We start from the raw sequence: 19,318 nt of genomic DNA, 5'->3' as shown, positions 1-19,318 counted from the left end.
CACAGGGGGAGGGGAGACTTCTTCATCAAAGTCGCCTCCATCAGCCCGATGAGTTACTGTAAGGGCCGGGCCCTGGGCCAACGGGGCTGCAGCCACAGGAGACGGGTGCTGCTGAGAGCTAGTGAGCAAGCTAGTGCTGCAGAGTGGGGGTGGGGTACCAAGACAGACACTGCAGGGTCTGGGCACAGAGAAATGGGAAAGCCTTGGGTAGGGGAATAGGTATGGTGAGACAGAGTGCTGAGCAGATACTTCAAGAGACAAGGAACAGAGGCTGGCGGGGAAGAAGAGATAGAAGGAGGAAGACAGGGCACACTGGGAACTGCAGATACTCCAGAGCAAAGGCTCTCTATGCCCACTCTAGATCATCTGGAGGAGCCTGCGCCACTCCTAAAGCTGGAAGGGGGCAGGTGGTCAATGCAGCAGCCAGGACAGGTTCTTTCTTGGGTTGGAAGAATTCCCACTGGGGATTTAGAAGCCTCGCCTCTAGGAAACAGAGGTGAAATAAACCCTCATCCCTATGCTTCTGCTGATACAAAACAACAAAACGACTCAGGAAAGTTCCGCTCCCACCTCTCCTCAAAGTCTCAGGAAGGCCCACTCTCCAAATGGGGAGACTGAAGCCAGAGGCATCCAGAGCGTAACACCACCTGCTCTTTCCCAGGAATTTTCCAAGGCCATACTCCCTGAGTCTGGGATCGATGTAGATGATAAATGTCATACAACCCCAGGGAAGGTAGGACACTGACCTAGGCTCCCTCATGGATCACTTGAAGAGGTCAACCCCAGATAAAGATGGGCAGAGTGTTCTAACAGAATGAACAGGTTCCCAGCACTTCTTCTCACATGGAATCCCAGTGTCATCATTATTTATACATACAAGTGACATATAAGACAAATCCCAGGGCCCAATTTAGTGTCACTGCCCCACTGGGACACAAGATACTATCACACAGTGAAAATAAATCAGTGAAAAGGATACAATTGCACTGTTCACAATGACACACAAGGATGCTGACAGTCATCACAGTAACAATGTTGCAGTAAGTGACAATCACAAGGATACCAACAATGCACTGACACCTGCTAAGATGGATACAGTCACACAGAGTAGCACATGGTGACACAGAGATGTTGACAGACTCAGTGACATACGGAATGATACCAGTTCACAGAAATGTTAGCGCTCATGGAGGCTGACAGTCACCATTAGTAATACTGCCAGACACAGTGACAAGCTCCACCCTGGGGATCTCAATTACCCAGTTTTGGAGTCAGGCTTAGGATCCAGGACCCTAAGACCACTCTTACCAGCTCCAGCAATGTCCCAGTTGTCTTATGCCCCCACCTCACTTGTTACCTAACTAAAGGTACAACCTAGGGGAGATTCTTTGGAAAGCCCCTATTATGCCTGTAGAGCCACAGCCAGAACTTTGGGGAATCCCTGCCAAAACCAGGTTGGGGTGGGGGGTTAGGAGGACCGCTGACTGGGTCTCAGCCTCAGTGTGAGTGCTGATCTGCAGTAGCGTGTCCTAAGCTTCGGGTGGAGGCTGGCAGGAGGGTCAGGAATGTTCGTTCTGGCCTTGACAGTGAAGAAGGGCGGTCTCCTGCAGTGACCTCAAAGCAAGGTTACCAATCCATCTCCAAGTTGGGTAATTGAGATTCAGTGGTCACTGGCCAGGACTCCTTTCAGTGCCCAGTACAGGGCTGAAGGACTCTTTCACAGCCTCCTGTCCCCTTCGACAACTCCAGACTCCAAACTCCCACAGCATGAGCAGGAGGGATACCCTGGCTCTCCATTTCTGCCTCATCTTCTCGCAACAGCCCTAAAAGTCCTATGTATACGCATGAGTCAAACACACGGGACACTGACTCGAACGCCTGGGCATCAGTAAGCCTCCGACCTGTGGAGAAATTAGGGTGGGGCAAGGAAGAGAGTAGACACAGGGACAGGGATACAGTGAGCATGGAAAACGAGCCCTGGCCTGGACAAAGGGGAGCTTGGGAGAGACAGGGCAGGAAGCTCTGGGAGGGGGAGGAGGAGTTGGGGCTGGGAGGCCCCAGATCCCACCAGGCCTAGACAACCAGGACAGTGTAGGCGGTGGGACTGGTGTGGAGGCCTGAATGGCTCACAGGCTGGGAGGGGGGGCGCGGGGACGGGACTAGGTCAAGGAAGGAGGCCTGGCTCCTGGCAGTTGGTCCACAGGTCCCCTCACAGGGAAAGAGAGAGCACAGGTCAGGGGTCAGCTCCTGGGCTACAGGCTCCCACTCAACAGTACTAGCCTGTCTCCCTCCTGTCTTTCTGACTCTCTTGTCTCTGTCTTTCCCCCTCCTTTTGAATCTAGACCTCTTCCTTCCTCTCATCTCTTAGGGCTTCCACCTCAAAGGACACAGGACCCAGAAGCTGTGACTGAGGTTGGAATTCAAGCCTTGTTCTCCTTCTGGGCTGCCACACCCCCTCCTACTATGGAGCAAGTGTCAGTACTGGGGGGAGATGCTGCACCATTACATGTGCCCCCCCTCCTCCTTAGAAGGGGCAGGATAAGCTGAACACCAGTGCGGGGGGGGGGCGGGTAGGGCAGGAAGGAGGCAGGGGGAGCAATCCCCCAGCCCCAGCCGCTGGCTGAGGTAGCAAAGGAGGCGGCCCAACGTGAGCGAGTTGGGGGGGTGGGTATCCGCACCTGCTGTTGTGACCTCCACAGCCGGAGATGAGGGCCTGTGGGTGGGGGGACGACACACAGATTCCGATGGATTTTGGCAGCAGCCTGGACTCTAAGTGCTCCCCCCACAGCCTTTTGTACCGTGGGGACCCTGAGTTCAGCATGTGCGTGCCCTGCTAGCTGCACGTGTGTGCAGACGTGTTGGGGGAGCCTGGGGCCCTGACATGATGAGCCTAGCTGAGCAGCTGGAGATGTGTCTCGGGAAGATGGGAATCCAACCGCCAGCCTGTGCCCAGATGCAGAGGTCCACTTGGAGCCCTGGGAGCTGCGCTCAAACAGCCCTCTAGGTGCAGAGGAGCTGAGCTTTTTCCTTAAAAGTCAACGGCTCCAGCCCCTGCCTCTCACATGGAGAGCAGCACAAGGCAGGTGAATTCATGTCCTCTCTTTGGGCACATGTTCTGGACGGCTTCATTGAACCTGAGGCGCAGGTGACAAACTCCCTATTCCGCAAGCCCAGTCCAGCCTATGGTTCCCAGAAGAATCAGGGGGACCCCTCCACCTAGGAAAGGACTGTGAGGGGTGGGGTGAGAGACAGTGTCACAGTAGGAGGTTAGACCACCAGAACTCCATGATCCCTGGGGGATGGGCAAAGCAGTAGGGGCGAGGGAGACTCTGTAGCCATGGGAGGTGGGGAGGTGGGAAAGGGTCTACATACAGCAAGTGTGGCAGCAGGAAGGAGACGGCAGGCAGTGCCCTCCATGGAGGCGGGATGAACAAAACAGTGCTTCAGACTTGGGGCTGAGTTCATAGACCTGTTTGCTTCAGCATCTCTACCATCCCCCACCCTCACCCCTGCTAGGTCACTGTTATAGTACAAATACACACACACACACACACACACACACACACGAGCATGGTGGCACACACCTTTAATCCCAGCAGTGGGGAAGCAGAGGCAGGCGGATCTCCACTGAGTTAGAGGTCAGCCTGGTCTGCATAGTAAGTTCCAGGACAGCTAGGACTAGGTAGAGAGACCCTACATCAAAACAAAAAACAAAACCACCACCAACAAAACCCACTCCCCCTCAGAAAAGAAGTCCATGCATGTAAGCATGCACATCGCACACACACACACACACAGACACACGCACATACGAACACATGCACGCATGCACACACACACACACACACACACACACACACACCCCAGCAGGGCATGTGAAGCAGGAATTTTTAACAGGAAGAACTGAAGATGGTGTTTTTGGCAGAGCCAGAGTTGGTGGGGGGGAGAAGTTTCTTTTTCCTTACGGAACAATGTTCTGTTTTCTCTGCCCCCTTTGCATGCACGTGTACCATGCATGCTCCTTCTGAGGAACCTTCTGGTCTGCTGGGTAAGAGCAAGCTACCCTCCCTCCCCCTCCCTACTCCTCACAATCTGTTCCTGATGGTAAACACAGGCATGAATACACACACCCACATGTTCACACACACCAGCAGTGCAGGGTGACACAGGACCCAGTGTTCACCTCATCCCAAGACAAAACACATGCTAGAGGGCCCCTAAAGTCACCCCCAGAGCTCCCCAAGGCCCCATCTCCACATACACACAGCCAGCACCCTGCAGACATTCCCAGGAGCCACACACACACGCACACACACGCACACACACACAGACATTCAGTCTACTGTCACAACCGCATATCATGGCCTCCCTGTGGACACCCACTGCCACAGCCTCATATACTGCTCCCCCCTCTCTCTCTCTCTCGCCTCTCTCTCACATACACACACACATGCACACACTAAAGTCACAGTTGTACACAGAGACTCCCTCACACAGAACAACCCCCCCTTTCACACATGGATGCCATCACACTCAGAGCTGCCAACCTTCCATACAGACACCACCCTTACCTCCAGAAACCCAGAGCTCCCCGGTCACCCCCAGCCTGCTGTACTCACAATGGGAAACACACAGACGCTCACGGGCAGACACACACACTGGACCCTGGAGGTGCTTGGGCGAAGGAGAGAAAGCAAAGCAGCTGAAGTCAGGACGGTGAAAAGGGAGGAGAGGGTTCCCTTCTTTAAAAAGATGAAGGCTGAGAGTTATTTCCCAGCCAGCTCCTCTTCCTCCAGCCCCGCTCTCCACAGCATTATGGGATGGAGGGAGATCCAGGAAGGCTGCCTGTGCCTCAGGCCCTCCTGCCTCCAGGACTTCTCCAGGCTAAGGAGCAACAGGTCTCCCTCTAAGGATCCACCCCCTCCCCCGGCCGCACACGATGCTCCCTACCTGTTGCTAATGCATCCAGAGAGCTGGCCTCCATGAGAGGAGGAGAGGGGAAAGGAAATGAAAATGTCTTTACCTAAACAATCACACCCAAGCCCTCTTCTGACTGTCAGGAAGCCCAAAGCGAGGTGGAGACAGGTGCTCAGCAGCAACCTGGGTGCTCGCCCAACCAACTACTGAGAACAAGAGTCCTAAAGTGTTCTTGGGCACGAAGTTCCACCCTCAACTCCTATCACCGGAGCTGACACCAGGTCTTAAGTCACAGTCCAGGCAGAATGGAACCCAGGCTGAGCTGGCCAGTCCCCAGTCTGGAACAAGCGGGGATGCTGCTGACACTCCTAGCACTTGCCACTCTAGCTGTGGCAGTGGCCCTGAGGCTTGCATCCCGTGGCAAGCCTGCAATGTTCCCTAGCTAGGCATGAGAGCAGACACCAGGACAATACAATACCGAAGGAAACCAGCGAGGCAGGGCAATCCCACAAAGGCCAGGTGATCACGAGTTGAGGAAAGCAAGAAGGAATGAGGCACAAAAGAAATCAGGCAGTGGGGTATAAGGGAACCATGGGACAGGGGGCCCAAGAAGGTAGGCACTGAGGCCAAATGAAGACAGGTACTAGGGACTTCACCGAGCTAGGAGGTGTGGACAAATGAGGCCAGGCACTGGGGACTAACAGTGAGCTGGGAGGTGTGGACGAATGAAGCCAGGCTTCGGGGATCAAATGAAACTAGGCAAGAGGCCCACAGGATGTGAGAGAAGAGAGATATCAGGAACTCATCCCCTGTCTAGATGTCACCCCCACAGCCTAGGCCTCCCTCTCGGTAGCCCCCTCCCCCAGGCCGATGGATGCAGCCAGAGCCCCCTCCCCTCTCAGAGGCCTGGTCCGCCTGCAGCCAATGGGCCCCGGCCCCATCCCTGAGACCTCAGGAAGTCCCAGTCCCTCCCACCGGCTGCTGAGGCAGGGGGGCTGGGGAGAAAGCGCAGAGAAGAGAGACAGCTTGGCAGGGGGAGCGCCGAACAGCCGCGGGGGGCGGGGGCCGAGGAAGGAGCGGGAAGCGCCGCGGCGGGCTGGCGGGCTGGCGCGGGCGGGGGCGTCTTCGCCGCGGCAGGGCGGCGGGGTGACAAGTTCTCGGCCCCGCGGCCGCGCGCACTGACCTGGGTCCCCGCGCAGGCGCCCGGCCGATGCTCGGCGCTCCGTGGGTCCGCCCGACAACCCGCGGGCATCGGTCCCCGGGGCTTCCCCACCCCCGAGGGGCCGGGCAGAAGCGCCACGGCCGCGCTGGAGCCAGCGGGCGAGCGAGAGGGCGAGAGGGCGAGCGGGGCGGCGAGCGGGCCGGGAGGGGGAGGCAGCGCGCCGGGAGCCGAGCGAGCGAGCCGAGGCAGCAAGTGAGGGACGGCATGCAGTGAGGTCATCCTTTGAATCTAATTGTCTGAGTCAGGAGGAGATGTGGCACTTGATGCTGGGGGAGGGGTGGGGAGGGGACCCTCGACACAGCCGGGGGTGGCGGGTCCCGCTCCCCGCAATCGCGGCGTGGATGTGGGGGCTCGGGGCTGACCCCTGCTGCCCGGGTATCAGCTAGCCGGGAGGCGCGCGACTCATTCCAGCTCAGGGCCACCTTCCTAGTCTCTTGGGAGTGATGGGGACCTGTCGAAGCCCGGGTCATCTTTCCGCATTTTTTAGGAAATGGCAGACACCCCCAACTCCCAGCCATAATTCTGCCCTCGAAGAAGGGCAGACTTCAACCTTCAGCCTGCTTTCCACATTGTCTCTGTACTTCAGGAAAATGGGCCTGGGACTTTTCTCCCAAGTTAACTACCTGCACTGGGAATCTGATGGAGTGGAGAAATTGAGCCCTATTGACTGCTTTGCTCTCTGGAACGACAGTGCAAAGGCCACCGGACTTCCACTCCAATGACCCCCCCCCCACACACACACACACACATACACACTTCTTGCTCTACTTGCCCAAGCCTCATTCAGGAGGGCCAAACAGGGCCAACCTCCTGGGGTACCAGAAAGCTACCCAAAGGACTCAGCTACTCACATAGTAGCGGGCCAAGACAGCAACTAGGCCTTGGGCCGGTCAGGTTCGCACACCCACGCATGTACACGGGAGCACATGAACACATCTGCACACACTGGCACGGGACGGACAAGGCAGCCGAGGATGCTCACCGAGGGCCGCATGCCCCTCCCCTCGCCCCCGTGGGGGAGGGGTGATAAATATTTAAGGGGCTTTTAGCTTAGAAGGGGCTGAAGTCGGGGGAGGGAGGGGGATCCACGCTGCCTGATTAATGGGGTTACGGGCTTGGATCAATCTGTCCGCCTGCCGCTCCCTCCTTCCCCCCTCCTCCCTCCCTCCGCCTAATGCGCTTTATCAGGAGACGTTTTTCTGACTTGGCAGCGTCGGGCGTTTTAAATAGACCCATTTAGAGCCCGGGTTGGGGGAGAAGAAGGGGGGTGGAGTGAGACAGAGATTGAGACGGGCAGGGAGACAGAGACAAATAGGGAGAGAGACGCCCGGAAGAGAGAGACAGGGAGGGGGGGAGAAAGAGAGAGAGAGAGAGAAGCAGATGCAAAGAACTGAGAGGGGAGACTGAGGGTAAGACTCCTGTGGAGGCCGAGATGGAGAGAGGTGATGGGAGGCCAAAGCAAAGGTGGGGGCTGTCGAGCAGAAACAAACACAAGAAGACAGAGAGGAAAGCAGGCACCAGCAGCGGAGGAGACCCAGGGAGAGGCTCTCTGCAAGGGCTGAGTGCTAGCCTGGGAGACAGCACATATCTTTTATTTCCAAAAACAGTTTTTCATCCACTTTGTTAAATTAGAAAACTGTTTTTAAAGCGGTGCTGGAGGTGCTGCTGGGGGAGGGTGGACGGAACTGCCAAGCCCTCCCTCCTCAGCCTCCTCAGCCCCACAGAAGCTGCTGCAGCCTGAGCCCCTGGGGTGTCTCCAGCTCCCCTGCTCTCTGCGATCCTGAGATCCCCAGGGACAGGGTCAGGGCATCTGAGCTACTGTTCACTGGCAGGAAGTCCTTCCTGCTGTCTGGCCTCAGTCCCTCTTGCTGCAGGGAGCTCATTCTTTCTCCTGAGCACCACCATCTCCTCCTCAAGGCTCTCCCCTAGCTTCCTACAGTGCTCCCAATTGGGAGGGCTGTGAATTATGTCCTCTGATGGCCTAGCAGCCTGTTGTCCTAACAGGACATCAGATTCCCGGGTACACCCAAAACATCACCTATTATTCTGCAAGTCCATTTTCTAGCCCCTCCTGATTCGAGCTGCTAACACAGACCTCACCCACTTCCTTGGATCCTAACAGTACAGCCATCTTCCTTCCTCTTCTGGGCCCCTGAACCACCTAAGTTCCCTGTAAGGCCGAGTGCCATGCTGAACTGAAGTGTGATCAAATGTCCCGCCACACTGGGCTACCCACTTAAGAGCATCCTTAACATAAACTCCTGGTTTTGAAGGGTCGGTGTCCGCTCTCCCCCCACACCGCAAGCAACCCCCCCCGACACCCCCCCCCCAGCACCCCAAGCCGGGAAAATGGCCAGTCTGTTTGGGAACTGAGATGAAAAGCCAAGCCGGCCTTTGTGGGCTTCTGGCCTTTGTCGGCCTTTGGCGGGTTTTGGACAATAGGCCCTTCCGTTCCGCTCCAGTGCCTCAATTCCTCAGATGCCCCCACCCCGGGGCTGCCAATCCAGGGGCCTTGCCTGGCTTGAATGAGAGGCAAGGGGAGTCAGGTTCAGAAGATTTGGGGCCTTCCCACCTGCTGGTCCACCTCCTCCTGGCTCAGCTGCTCCCTGAGGGCCAGGGAGATGTTTGAGGGGGGAGAAGGCTGTGGAAGACACGGAGACAGCAACAAGCGGTCCTAACTCTGGCATTCTGCTCCCCTGGTGCAGAAGTGTATTCTGACCTGGTGGTGCCCTTTCCTTCTGGGGGGGGGGGTCTAACATGGGGGCGTGAAGGGCCTCCAGCCCAAGGCTGAGCCGCTCTGCCTGGGCGCTCTGCCTGGGCTCTCGGCACACCTACCTCTTTACCACCAGCTGTGCCGCAAGCACATCAATATTATCCTCCTCTCCAGACCAAACTCTTCCCGGGACTTCCAACACCAAGAGGACAAGATGGTGTGGCGGGTCTCTAGAAGGGCAAAGGACACAGGTCAGGTCACAGGGAAGCCACAGGTCTCAGGGAGCTCCTTCCACCCTCACAGGCCCACTGAAGGGGAGACCGGCCATCTCAGGGTTCTTATCTGGGAAAGGGAAGCAGAGTTTGTTTCCTTGGAACACTGTTTTAGTGATTCAGCACAAAAAATGTAACTGAAGGACTCAGGATGTCTGCTGAAACAAGAGCCAGTGGATGAGCTGGGGCTACAGCTCCGTGAGAGTGCGTACCTAGCGTGGGTTCCCCAGCACTGCCCGTCCCCGCAGGCTAGCTGTTATTATCATATATCTGCAAGAAGCAGATATGCCTGGAAGAGAAGAAAACAGCATAGCATTCTTCTACCGTTTCCTCGCTGACTTCAGTTCTAAACCACAGGGACAAACAAAGGGCACAAGACAGGCCTGACACCACTCATAGATACATACCACAAATTCCCACACAAGCAGGGCTCAGACGGAAGGACTTCCATGCCACATGTGCCTATGGAGATACACACACGTACACACGCTAACACACACACGTACACACACACACGAGAGAGAGAGAGAGACAGACAGACAGACAGACAGAAAGCACCATGAGCAGTATTCTGATACCCTCCCCATCCCCACTACAATCTGCTGAGCATCTACCAAGTGCCAGCAAAGATTAGCTCATCTGCACCATCCCCTCTTGGTGATCTCTCCATGAGCTAGGTGCTAATAGTCTTGCCACTTGACAGCTAAAAAGTAACCTGGTGTTAAAGATGTTAAATAACTCGTACGAGACTGTCTGCACTGATCGCTTCTGGAGCCCAGAATGGAGCCAGTACCCCCTTCTGAAGCCTCACTTCTACCACTTTGCCTCTGGAGCTCCCGCCCACTTACACAGTGCCTTTCCAGAGCCACACACAGCTAGGATTAGTTCTTCATGCCTGCAGTGCCAGGGAACCGTGCTAGGATGCACGCTCACCGAGCTATATCCGCAGCCTGTCAGCTAGGAACTGCTCAGGGTCCTGGCACAGAAGACTTTATATTAAGTCCTTCACTGACTTCTGACTTCCTGTTTTTCAGACAGGCTCTTACTATACCAACCAGGCTGGTCTAAACGCTTAAGAGAGCTTCCTGCCTCTGCCTCCCAAGTTCTGGGGATAAGAGTGTGTGCCACTACAGCCAGCCTAACTTACAGATATTCTTCCTTTTTATAATTTTTTGTATTTTGGTTTCTCAAGACAGGGTTTCTCTATGTAGCCTTAGCTGTCCTGGAACTCGCGCTGTAGACCAGGCTGGCCTTGAACTCACAGAGATCCAACCACCTCTGCTGGGATTAACGGCATGCGCCACCACTGGCCTGCATTCTCCCTTTACCTTTTATAGAGCTGTCTGCTTTATTGTTTCATGTGTGAGTGTCCTGCCTGCATCTGTGCACACCTTGTGAGAGTGTGTACTCTTACAGCTCAGAAGATCCCTCGGGACTGGAGTTCCTGGGCCACAGGAGCCGCCACGTGGGTCCTGGGTCTTTTGTGAGAGCACCACTGCTTTGAATAACCACTGAGTCCTGTCTCCAGCCCTCAACTTATGCCATGTGTGTGTATACTAGGTGTGTGTATGTATGTGCATCACATACATACAGGAGGCTACAGACATCAGCAGAGGCATCAAATTCCCTTAACGGAAGTTGAAAGCCATGTGGGTGATGGGACCTGAACCCGGATCCTCTGCAAGAGCAGGAAGGAGCTCTTTACGACCGGGTCATCTCACAAGCCCCTTAACTTATATTTTTGTGCTGAATCATCAAAACAGCATTCTGCGACAACCTTATTTCTATTCTATAGTGAGAACCCTGAGACAGCAAAAGCTGCTTGTCCCCAAATCACACAGCTGGCCACTGGCAAGGGCCCTGGACTTCAGGGTTATCGAAACGCTTCCATGAAATCTAGCCACTCAATAGACCACTCGCCTTCTACTAGTTCCCAGGAGATATCCAGGGTCTGACTGCTTCCTCAACAGGTCCCAGAATAAATCTGCCAAAGGTATGATTAGGGGCCTAAATGCACGCTCATGAGGAAGGAAAGGGACTCTGTCATGGAATCCTGCCCAGAAACCAGAAACATCACTAACCAGAAAAGACCAGTAACTAAAACAGTGTGTTAGAGAGACAGGCTGGCTCGTGGTGACAGACACCAACACACCAAGGCCCAAAGAGAGGGAGACGGAAGGAAGACAGGCAGACATCAAGCCAAAGAACGACAGGTAGCTTCACAAAGAGACAACAGCACAGAGAGGGCACAGGCTAACGAAAACAAAGGCTGATACACACTGATATCCAGACACAGACAAATATAGAGAGAGCCATCTGACCTTCACTAGAAAAAAAAAAAGCAAGCTAGGCTCAAGCTGCCTGTGTGTGGCATGTATGTGCGTGTGTGCGTGTTGGGAGAAGCATGCAGTATCGCAACGCACATTACACCAGCTGCTTCCAGCAATTTCATCTGATTAATAATAAATGCCCTGTAATTACAGCTGCTCCCCCAGCCCTTCTTGTTTTTTGTCAGCTGCCGCCAGGCCAGCCCCCTCCCTCCCTGCTGTGGACCCCCTGACCCTCTCCAGCCTCACCTGCAGCTTTCGAGGAGAAGACTGAGAGAATGTGAGCTGACAGGCCAGATTCGCGCTCTGCAGGGGGCCACCCATCTCTCTAACTTGGCTGAATGCCCTCAGGTGCCAAGGCAGACGTCATATCCCACTTAGTCTCACGCGTACCTCCCCCACCACCTGTGTTATAACCCTGACGCTAATATGGCCAAGGGGCCTGGGCCTGAGATGCAGGCAGGTGAATTCTCACACCGACTGTAGGCACAGGTTTAAAGACAGGCGGCACCACCCACACTGGGTCTTGGAAACTCGGAAAGCTCAAAGGAAAAAGGCACCAGGACAAGGGACCTCCCCACCACACTCCAGCAGCGCTTGGCCCACTTGTATACCCTCCAGCTTTGGATGCTGGGTGGCTCTGGCTCCTCAGTGCCTCCCTATACCCCCCACCCCAGTCTACCTCCTTACAGGCCTTCCACCCTAAAGCTCCAAAGCACGTCTATCAGAATCAGCTGCGGGTCTGTGCTGATCTGTTTCTAATCGCTGGGGCCTGGTTCACGCTTGCCCCCCCCACCCCAATATTGATTCCATTATTTGGAGAGACATTGACGTCAGGGGCCTGGATGGGTGCCAAAACCGCCTTCTCTCCAGGCCTGGGCCAGGGCCCAGCCCCCCCATCCTGCAATTTCACGGAGGGGCCTGGAAAGGTCAGCTCACGGGCCAAGGTCACGTGGCATCTGCCTTCTGATACTGGACTCCTCTTGCCTTTTTTTTGGGACCACCATGCAGTGTGGTTCCTCCTCCTGAGGAGAGGGCCGCACAAAGGCCTGAGGTCAGAAGTGAGGTAGAAGTCTACAAAAGGGGGTCTTAAAACCCTTACTGGAACTCTGCGCGGAGAGGGCCAGGGATGCGCAGCGCCTCAGAAGAGGGTACTTAGGGAAGTCTGTTTACTTACCACACACTTGCTCAGAACTTGAAAAGGTGCCTCCTGACAACTTAATGTTTAGTTCTGGGTGCTCTCAGCCTGCTGAGGAGGGAGTCCTGTGGTGTTTATGACCGCCAAGTGCCCTGAACGCCGCCACAGTCTGACTAATTCACACAACTGATTTTATAAACTTTTGCTCCGTACAAATCAAAGGCTCCGTCTCTCCTGCATTTCCCACCCGAGCACGCTCGGTTTCCCCACGCTCACATCCACCCCTAGCTTTCCCTAGGAGACTCTCACTGTAATGTGGGTGTGTGAGTCTCTCCTTTTCTCTCTCCAACTAAGGTGCAGCCATGCTCACACACACACACACACACACACACACACACACACACACACCGTTAACTCCTAGGATCCAAGAGGACTGAGTACTGCTAAGGTCCAAATGCTGTGTTCTCAGACATTAATAATCAATATGGACAGTCCACCCCGTCTGAAGCAGCTACCAGGCTTCAGAGCCAAGTTTTGGTGACTCGGATCTGGGCTCCACTCTCTGAACCTACAGGGAGTGAGGGGATACATTCGACACTATCCTATCATCAGAAAAATAACCTAGGTGGAGAGGGGGCAGAATGGCCTCCAATCAGTGCCTCAGGACCAGGTTACTGTCCTGTTGCTCTCAACCAAACCTAACGAAAGACGCGTCTAATTTCCGCCCTCATTCTTTGAGCGAAGGGAAGCTTTTCCTATTTCTAACTTGCAAGTCACTCATAGACCCTTTGGGCCAAAGAGGGCTGTAAAGAGGAGCTACTGGGCCTCGAACCCCAAACTCTTCTCCCCATAATCAGGCCTCAACATTTATTGAGAACCTACTTCCTGCAAATACGGTGCTGCTCACAAGAAGCACCTAATTAGACGTAAGAGAAAAGATACTGTTCTCCTACTATATACCCATCTGGTTCACAGCAGGTACAGTGCAGAAGCAGCCAGACCCAGAGCCCACCAAGTTCACAGGCAACACAACCACCTCGCTGAGCTGCGCGAGGCAGGAATACATAGGGGTTTGGTTGGACACTGCTCTGGGGAGATCTGTCCCACAGGTTCATGGGCTCTCCAGCTCATTCTCCCCGCCACACACAGGCCCTGGTAAGTCACCACACTACGATCTAACTTCAGTTGCTTCTGCGGTAGCCCCAGCCCCAACCCCTCCTTTCACCCTTTGGCAGTCAGAACTCCTGCCTCTTGGGACCCCCAACCCATACTTAAGGGGCTCCCCTTGCCTGTTGCAAAGATAAAGGGGGGACAATGACCCCTTTCTCTCCACCCATAGTCCCTTCCCATAGGAAACCAGAGCCTACGTGGGTGTGGTCACCCAGGGCCACAGGAGTCCCCCCACCCGGTAATGGTTCTGGAGGAGGGGTCAGTTCACTTCAGCCTTCTTGCTTTCTGGGACCCCCCCCCCTCCAACCAGGCACACATGGTCCCCCCCACAACCAATCTACATTTCAAAGAAAATCCACTCCATATGTTTCCGATTCATTTACACTTCAACTCGCCATGGGGGGGCAGAGTGCAGGACGCCTCGCCTCCGAGCCCCCTCCCCCCATAGGGGAGCTGGAGAGCATGTGTCCAAAGGGGCACATCCTTCAAGGCTGTGGAGCAGTTAAAACCTGACCACCTCAGCCTGATGTGTCCCCTCCAGGGACCACGTCTCTACTGTCTAAGCTCCCAGGGGTGAGGGCAGTATGCCTCAGGTGGCCCCACCCACTCGCCTTCACAGTGGGCTTGTGAACTCTAGGATCATTTCTCCAAGGCAGGTAAAGTCCCAGGGCTGGCTGCAACCCAGACTCCCTAGGGCTACTGTTCTTTCAGGGAGCGTGCACGGGGTGGCGGGGGTGGGGGAGAGTTCCTGGGTAAACACTGGAGCCATGAGGCATACAACATGGCCCCTACCCTTCTCCCAGCGAGCAGAGGTAGGAAGAGGACAGGCGGCTCTCCTCTCTTAGCATCACAAACGCAGCACCTGGGAACTTTCCTGGCGCACCCCATCCCCCCAGGATGAGTGGGTTGCGGGAGGGCTGTCTGGGGAGGACATGAGCCTCATTTGCCCCCACCTCACCCCGCTCCTTTCTTCCAGGGAAGTGGTGCCCACAACTATTTGAGGAGTATGTACATGGCACATGGAGGAATCTGACGGTTCACTGACCCTCGTACCAACAAACCACTCAGACATCCTGCCGAGGGCTTAGTTGGCTGTGGAAGGCTGCTAGGGAGCCTTGACCACGCAGCGTTCCCCACCACCATACCCAAAAGTATACCCCATCTCCATCCAGTCTTCAGGATGGCTCTGTTTCCGCTGCCTCGATGGCCCTGACGCAGCACCGCAACCCGAAGAAAGACACGAGCACACACGTGACTAAGTCTATGTTCCAAACCGGAACCGTGAACATCACAATCTTAGTGAGGGTCTGAGTACGAGTCACAGGACAGAAGTATGAGTTTTGTGTAAGCACCAGGCTCTAACGTCAGTTCGAGTGAGAACTCTGCAGCCCAAGTGTGGGTTTCTTTTGTTTATTTGTTTGGCTGGTTTCTGGCAGTGCCGGAGACCCAAGAACTAAGGTCCTGAGGTGTGCTGGACTGTAGGCCCCAGGGGGTCAGAAAGTGAACACAGAGAGTTTAACTGAGTCCTGGGAGCCCCAGACAGTTCCGTGTCAAACAGTGTGAGCTCTTGGCCTTCGAGGCGGTCGGTCTGGGTGTGAGTCCAAGCTTCCCTTTTTAAGGATGAATGTTAACCCCATGGTGTCTCTGTAGATCCAAGTGTTCCGGAGTCCCTGTGCTACAGTCTACTTGATCTACAGGAGAGAAACGAGAATCCGTAGTGTGGGCACTTGAGTTCTATTAAGAGTCTGAGTAGGAGCGCTCAGATCCTTCTGTGGGTCTGAGTGTGAGTCAGGATCGGATGAGCCTGAGGGAAGGAGTCCAAGGCTACCCCCTCAAGTTCAACGCTTCGATTCCCCATGTGAATCTGAGTGTGAACCAAAGGTCCTCACATGAGCATTGCTGAATCTGAATGTGAGCCCCATTTGCAAGGATGAGAGTCAGAGTGCAAATGCCACAGAGCATGTGGGCCTGACTGGAACCGCAGAGTCCCAAGAGTCCTCGAGTTCACATATGGGCTGTCCCGTTCCCCCCCCCCCCCCGCACCCCAACAGGGTTTCTCTGTGTAGCCCTCACTGTCCTGGAACTTGCTCTGTAGACCAGGCTGGCCTCGAACTCACAGAGACACGTCTGCCTCTGCTGGGATTAAAGGCGTGCATCACCACACCCGGCTGGGTCCCATGTTCTTTATGTGAGTCCGAATGTGGGCCTCTAGTCTCAGTGTGACAGAACCTCGGAATAAAAGCGTCAGCCTGAGGAAGCTCCATGGTTTTAGTAGGAGTCAAAGTACTAGTCCTTGAGCCCCAGCGAGCTTCTGTGGGCCAGCTCTAAGTCTCCACATAAACCTACAAGCTAAAGGATAGAGATATATATGCAAGTATGAACCCCAAATGAGAGCAGACCCAATAGGAGAGCAAACCCCAGGAAGGAAATGTAAATCTGAACGTGAACCCTGCTATCCTGGTGTGATTCTGAATGCAAATCCATGAGTGTAATCCCCAAGCCTCTGGAAGGAGTTTAAGTGTTCCAGTGTGAATCAGAGTGTGAATTCCAGAACCCCAGGAAGTCTTGAGTGTGAACTTTAAACTCTTACTCTTTGGGTAGACTCAGTCCCAACTGGAGTATCAGTTCTGACAGGGGCTGAACCTTTAGCTCCATCTTAATCCTTCCTGGGGCTGCAGGAACCGACAGAAAGGATTTGTGTGGGCTGTGAGAGTGGAGATAGGGGCAAAACATGAGACTCACCGTTCGGTCGCCTCCCAGATTCAAGCTAGCCCTGCATCTCCATGTAATGACAGACACCCTGGGTTAGATGCACAAAATACACCCTATGTTTCACTGCAGGACCCACAACTGAAGCACAAACACACTCAGCATTCCCAACTCTTATCACATCGGTGAATACGGCACACAAACACATCCTGTGACACAGACAAATATATCACAGGCAAAACAACTTGTGTGAAAGACACAGAATCCAGACCCACACCCAGTGTTACCGACAAGATAAGGTGCCAGACACGCTTGCACATACACACACACACACACACACACATGCGGGGGTGAGGGGGATGAATTCTCAAACAGAGAGACTAGACAGAAAGAAAGAAAATCCTGAATTTTCAACAAGGCGTGAAATAGTCCTGCCCGCCTGAAGCTACTGGAGGGGGAGGGGGCCCAGGGAGCCAGCGAGCTAGACGCCGGAGAAGCTCAGGAGAGGAGAGGAGTCGAGGAGAGCTGTCCGTCTGGTGACCTCCTCGCGGCCCAGCCCCCCACGCACCGGGAGATACACTACTCTGAACAACCTGGGGACACCCAGCCGCACCGGAGAAGGCACACATGGGCAGACTCACAGAAGAGACACTTGGGGGTATGCCACAGGCAAGGAATCACACAAACCAGAGGACTTACAAAGAGACACACTGAAGGGGACCCACTGCGTGGAGACACATCTAGGCGGACTCAAGAGAAAACCACAGCAGGATCACACTGACACACACACACACACAACACACACAAAAAAAACCACACGCGGATTCACACGGATACCCGGGCACTGGAAGAAGCGCAGCCATCCTTTTACACTCCTGGGCACTTTCAAGTGCAGATTTTTTTTTTCTCTCCGAAAAAGAAGCAAGCTTTGGGTGCGTGGGGGGCCACTGAGATCCCCCAGCTCTGGAATTTTCCCAGACCCCGTGCGTGTTGCTGAAGGGTGGGAAGAACAGGGACACTAGAACCAACCGCCCCGGCCACCTCCCTCCAGCCGATTGCCCAGCTTCACCACCACCACCACGCCCAACCCCTGGCGCGCCCGGACGTGGGGGGCTGCTGTTCGTGCGCCCCCGCCCCCGAGTTTACGGGCAAAGTTTCTCATGAACTTTCCTACCTCCCCCGATCGCAGGGTCCACGCGTGTCCCCTCACTCTCTCTACCCGCGCGCACCAGGGCCGCGGGTCCGCGGGTCTGTCCGCCTGAGCGTTCGAGGGTCTAGCCTCGCGCAGACGGCCACGGAACACTCACCGCGCCCTCGAGCCACCCGGGCTCCGCGCCGCGCCCTTCGGCCGCTGCAGGCGGGGAGCGAGGTAGGAGCGCGGAGCGAGCACCGCGGCCGGATCCCACTGCCGAGCCCCGCGCCGCGCCGGCTGGAGCCGCCGCCTCCACTGCCGCCGCCGCCGCCGCCGCCGCCGCCCGCTCTGCACCGGCTCCTCGGCTCTCCGCGGCTTTAACCCCCCCATCCTCCTCCCTCCCTCGCGCGCTCCCTCCCTCCTTCCCTCGCCCATGTGACCGCGGGCGCCCGCTCGGCCGCGCGCGCCCTTGCTCCCCTCCCCCTCTCGCCTTGTCTCCCCGCGCCTCCGCGGCAGCGCGCCACGACCCCCCTCCCCGCCTCGGCCCCCGCGCGCCCCCGTCTTGGCACGTTCCCGCGCCTGGCACGCGCGGCACGCTCGCGGGGGCACGCTCGCCCGCGCAGGCCTGTGAGCCCCCACTCCCACTCGCCCCACGCAAGCAGGCGTCCTACCCCCCGCTGGCACGCTCGCCCGCACTGGCACGCGTGGCCCCCTCGCGTTCGCCCTTTCTCCAGCGCGCCCTCAGGACGCCTATGGACCCCGTGCTTCACGCGCAGCCCGGGCCGCGGGTCTCGCAAACGCGCGCGCACACACCCACACCCACTCCGCCCGCTCTCCTAGGGCGGCGGGGCGCGCACCCACCCCCGGGATCGCTCTGCACACTCTCAGCTTTGGCCAGGTCTCTCCTGCACACACTCTCGTCCGTTCTGCTCTTCGGTGTCTCGCACCGACACTCTGGCACACCCGAGATCAACTCCAGGGTCCTTCTAGCATCCCCAAGAGAAGTATGAGGCAGAGCCCCCCAGTGCCCATGAAACCAGCCCTCTCCTTCCCTGTCCTACCGCCCCCATCAACGACCTCCCTCCTAGTCCCTCGTCCGGGGGTTCGCGGGCTTTACGCTCCCATGACTCGAAATGGACCAGGATAGATGCCCAGGCCCTTATCATCACCACTACTCTCGTCCTGCGTCCCTGGGACACCGGGCCTGGAGAGCAGCCTCCGAGAAAGGGGTAGGGAGACTGTGACTTAACTGTCTGAGCGGACAGTTCCAGAGCAGGGTACACCCCTCTGCTAGCTACGCTTTGCTCTGGCATCTCCCCCCCGCACCCTGGGCCCTGGAGACGGCGTCGGGGGGGGGGGGGGGGCAGGGTGTTCCCTTCCATGGACCTAGGCCTCTGTTCTGGCTACAATATGGGAGATTAAGGTTAGACAACCTGATCAACTTCTGAGGCCACACGAAAGCGCGATAGAAAAGGGAGGCCAGAGGCAGAGAAGCAGAGGTCCACCACCCCCTTGGATTTTTCAAATGGCCTTTGACCCATAATCCCTGGGCCTTGCTCCTCGGGGGAACTGTTCCACGGCTGAGGGCGAAGGGAGGGAAAGATCTCGCTGTTTCTTCACACCCTTCCCCAGCAGGCTGCCTACAGCGCCCGGGCCCTTTCCCAACAAATGCCTCAGAGACTCTGTTGCAGAGGAAAAACCTTCCCGCCACTGCTGGG

The 19,318-nt window shown here is 56.1% G+C and overlaps 1 protein-coding gene across 7 annotated transcripts in view; it reads right to left on the bottom strand.

The window, feature by feature from the left end:
• Cntfr (ciliary neurotrophic factor receptor) overlaps positions 1 to 17,879 on the bottom strand; it is a 37,651-nt gene extending 19,772 nt beyond the window's left edge. For 2 of the 7 annotated variants that reach the window (XM_087897175.1, XM_087897180.1), the window contains exons 1-2: positions 17,643 to 17,784; positions 8,975 to 9,082 (exon numbers count right to left, since the gene is read on the bottom strand). The gene's annotated coding sequence lies outside the window, so the exon portion shown is untranslated. Of the gene's footprint in view, positions 1 to 8,974; positions 9,083 to 9,336; positions 9,414 to 17,642 lie in introns of all 7 variants that reach the window. The other 5 variants (XM_087897177.1, XM_087897176.1, XM_087897181.1 and 2 more) reach the window with 5 other exon arrangements.
• Between the last annotated feature and the right edge of the window lie 1,439 nt (positions 17,880 to 19,318).

The sequence above is a fragment of the Myodes glareolus genome, chromosome 16, assembly GCF_982192425.1.
Source record: "Myodes glareolus chromosome 16, mMyoGla1.1, whole genome shotgun sequence".
NCBI lineage: Eukaryota > Metazoa > Chordata > Mammalia > Rodentia > Cricetidae > Myodes > Myodes glareolus.
The sequence above is the reverse complement of the archived record's forward strand: the minus strand, read 5'-3'. Positions and strand labels throughout refer to the sequence as shown.